Source organism: Numida meleagris, chromosome 4 (assembly GCF_002078875.1).
Source record: "Numida meleagris isolate 19003 breed g44 Domestic line chromosome 4, NumMel1.0, whole genome shotgun sequence".
Lineage (NCBI taxonomy): Eukaryota > Metazoa > Chordata > Aves > Galliformes > Numididae > Numida > Numida meleagris.
This window is the reverse complement of record NC_034412.1, coordinates 16,132,608-16,136,845: the sequence shown is the minus strand read 5'-3', so window position 1 is coordinate 16,136,845 and position 4,238 is coordinate 16,132,608.

The following is a 4,238-nucleotide window of genomic DNA, read 5'->3' as shown; positions in this document are numbered from 1 at the left end:
CGTCCGGTGCGCGGCGGCCGTACACTCTAGAGTAGAGGAGCTAGCCCGCCTCTCCCGCCGGCCGCGTTTCGCAGGGCGGCTGCGCTGAGGGACAAGGCCTTTCGTCAAGGCGTCCCGTGCTGCAGCGTGGCCGCCAGAGGGCGCTGCGGGACGCTTGGCAGCGGGAGCCGGGCCACTGCTTCAGCCTGCGCCAGGCTGAGGGAAAGCCCCCGGCCTGCAGCGGGGGTGGGGGGAGCGGCCATCTCCTTCCCTCAGCCGTCGTGGGAGGATGGGGCCGGAGGATGCTCGGGGCCTGCCCTTTGTAATTAGCTGATTCTCACAGTGCCCCTAGGGCAAAGCAGCTGATTCAGCCCCCTGTTGCACAAGCACCTTTCCAGAGCTGGTACTTTTTAATTAGAGGGATCTAGGTGCATGAGAAGACCAGGTGAAATATTTAAGAGAGTGTAGCAGCCAGAAAAAGCTCAGGGAAGGCAATCCCTGGCTCAGGGCTAATTGTGTATTGGAAAGGTATGGTGAAATGGAAATGTTAGTGTGTTAATATACATTGGTTGCTGTGAAAGCAATGCCTCCAATTTATTACCATGAAAACAACATCAAATATAAGAAGCATGACAACACTGTGTGATACAGCAAATTCTCAGCCACAAAACTTCTTTTCAACAGTCACCACCATGAGCTATGTATTTTCAACAGCAATGAACAAAAAAGCCTGCACCCACAGAGGTGACCTGCTGTTGCTGTCACACCACCCACCGCCTCACTGTGCTCACAGCTACTCTTTGGTCTCCAGGAAGCATCGATGAATGTCACTGGGTGCTATTTTTTTCCACAGGAAGGAATTCAATCACATATCTTTGCTTCAGTATCCACTTCCATGTCAGACACCATTTTGTCAGACTGCCCCTCTGCTGCCATCTGTCACGTGGAAACAAAATGTAAGGGAAAGCTCAATCTCTGCTGCCATACCACCAACATCTGCCTCTGATGTTGTGGGCTGGTGTAATAAAATAGGAGGCATTACTTTCAGAGCAGCCCTCGTACGTGCACATTACATACACCCCCAGACAAGGTCTTACAGATTTTACAATGGCACTGTTATCCCTACCCTGGCCTTGAAAGTAAAAATAGCATTCACGGGAGCTTCAGTATGATCTGACAGACAAAACATTAAGGACAGTGTAGCACTAAAATGTTAGCTCACAGTAGCACGGTTGCATCCACTCAACAGGACTCCATATCTGCAGCATGCAAAATAGCATCATTAGTCAAGAGCCCACAAAAATTGTCTGTTAAGTGACCAGTGCCCATCTGGCTGAAGCAGTAGGCCCAGCAAACAGCAAGGAAATCCACATTCTGTCATCATTGTCTTTAACAGCAGCCTCCCGGAGAGGTGGGAAGACTGCATCACTCTTACTGCTTTTAGGAGGGCTCATCTCCTCCTGAGTGTCACATCCAGTACCAGAGACTATCACCCAGCACCACAGTAATAATATAAATTACTATTGCCAGACAGGTTTTAACTAGTACAGCTAGTACCTTTTGGTAGCATTGCTAATAAATAATACAGTTTGAAGTGATGGAGCTAGACTTAAAGCCAAAGGGTTTCCTTTTCTTTGAAGCACAAGGGAGAGTATTTAGAACGTTGCTTACAAAGAGGTATTTGAATTTCTTTTCTTTTTCATCTTTATTAACCTGCTGTGCTGCTGGGAGGCAAAGCAGCCGTGTCAGAAGAGGGCTTCCAACAGGGTGTTCACTGTGATGCCAGAGGAGGAACAGCAGTTATCCTGTCATACTACCCTCCCCACTCTGTCCAGCACACAGGATTTGAGAACTACAAAGTGTAAATGAAAAGCGCAAGTTGCAAAAGAAAAGCAGCCTTTTTAGAGCTCTATGAAGTAATGAAAGCAAAGTTGAAATGTTTTAGCAGATTCCTAGCCAGATATTTTTTCTTCCTAATTACTTTATAAATAACCACTTTTTTCATGATGGATCTGGCTTGGGAAACGCATGTTGGGCTTTCTATCTCAGAGAAGTTTACAAGAGATGAATTATCTCCACTTTTAACAGCAGTGAAGTGGAGGCATACCTAGGGAACGCAGCCAGTTACAGCAGGCCAGCAGCAGATACAGAATGAGACTGTAACTTTCCATGAAGTTACTCCTTTCATGATATTATATTCCTTCCTGAATTACCTGCACAGCATTAAGTTACGAGCTTTACCCACTCGGTCTCTCACCATTACTGTTCCTCCTGGAGGACTCTTCTTGCCCAAAGTCCAGCATGGATTCAGAGTTAGTGCTAACAACATCCCTCTGCCTATGCTTCGTGGATGGCTCCTGTTGTCAGGCAGTGCGCTGGGCTGCTGGGGCTCAGTGACACAGGTGACCAGGCTTTCAGGGAAGATAAAGTTCAGCTGTGAAGCAGTTGGGACTAATACAAGAAGGCGGCCCAAGCAGCATAAGCATTTGTATTAGGCTTTACATTCCTGGAGACAAAGAAAAAAAGATAGACGCTGAAGTCTGAAGGCAGATTCCCAAAAACCTTTCAGAAGCAGACAATTGTTACAGGAAGGGTTAATAAAACTACAGCCAGCACACACACACAACACTGAAATAGTTCCAGCAGGGCTGGAAATTTGATATGAAACAAGGAACTGGAGAGCTTGGATAGTATTTTTATAGCATTAAAAAGAAGTAAGCTTTTAGGGGCTAATCTAACACCTTCCCTCCCTCTTCTTCCAGTTCCCCTCATCCTGACCTCCTTCATCTAGTCCACAGGCAAAGATCAGAGTATTAGTTCAAATCCGCTTGTTAAACTTTCCTTTCCCAGCACTTAAAAAAAAAAAATACTTGAGTGTCAGTAACAGTAGAGCTAAAAAGCCTTTTTCTGAGCTGTGATACATTTCACCCACACACTGCAGAGCCTTAAAGCTCCCATGTAACTGGTGCATGGGACATTCCCCACCTGTTTGTTCAGGCAGTCCAGGCCCCATCAAGCTGAGTAAGCCCACTCATACTTACAGACACGTTCTTCAATGACCAGTTTTGTCCTGATTGGGAGAAAATTGAAAATACCCAGTTACTCTTTGTTCAGTGTTGTAAGCAATCATCTCATTTCACAAGCTATTTCTAGACTAACAGAAGGGACCAGAAGTTCTTTACAGAGAACCTGTGTTAAGGCAAACCTTAGAATTTAATTCATTGCATTTTTCTAGCCCAAATCTATATTCCAAGCCTGCCTGCTGCACAGAACACACACAGCCTCTGTGTGCAAGCACTGTGGGAGTTCAGTTTGAGTGCTAACCTCTTAATATTTGAATTCTTACCAGAAATATCAAATAGAAGCAACTGGAAAATTAATGCTCCCAGAATTTTCAAAACAGCAGTGCTGCTATTCTGACATACAATCCTACTCTGCTAGAAAGTTGCTTTGCATCCTAGTAGTTGCTTCTCACTCTGGGAAGACATACAACAAAGCTTTGTGAATCCCACTTCCTAGTTATATAGTTTGAGACATCATTTGTCAATTTTTGCAGAAGAAACCACACCTGAGCTAGACACAAAAGAAGACAAACCAACACTGAGTGACACTGTTAATATGCAACACTCAAGTCTTCTGGTATTACTTTTGCTCCTTACCTTCATAGGACATAAGGAATTGAAAGCAAGCACAGTAAAGCAAGCTGAGAGCTTTCCTAACTCAGTACTAGAATTCGTAATTATATCAGTCACACATCTGGAGCCTTTTCTTGCTGCCTGCATGGCTCACTTTCTCTTGAGCAAGACAGGAAGAGAACTAGATCACGTAAGATTTTCCATTTGCCTCTTTTGAGCAGAGCACAGGAGACAGTTTTGGGCAGGCACTGCCACAAGAAGAAAGTGTGCAGAACAAACGCTTATCTCCCAGGTTATGGGAACTGACTGAGTCAGCTAATATGTCCCATAAAAAAAAAGAAACAAAACACAGATAGGTCAGAACTATTTACTTGATTATTGCAAACAGGAAAAAACAAAAAACAAAACCAGCAGTTAGAACCAGACATTCTCCTTACAAAGCTTTTCCCTCTCTCCCTTGCTCTTAAGTTGGTACCTGTGTTTTACATGCAGCAGGGTATGATGAAATCTCACCCTGGTTTTTGTGTTGGCTTGTCACTGGTCATCCATAACACAGCTGGGTACATTCTGCTAGAAGTTTGTTCACCTGACCTTGTATTCTCACCTGCCAAGGAGGATCAGTTC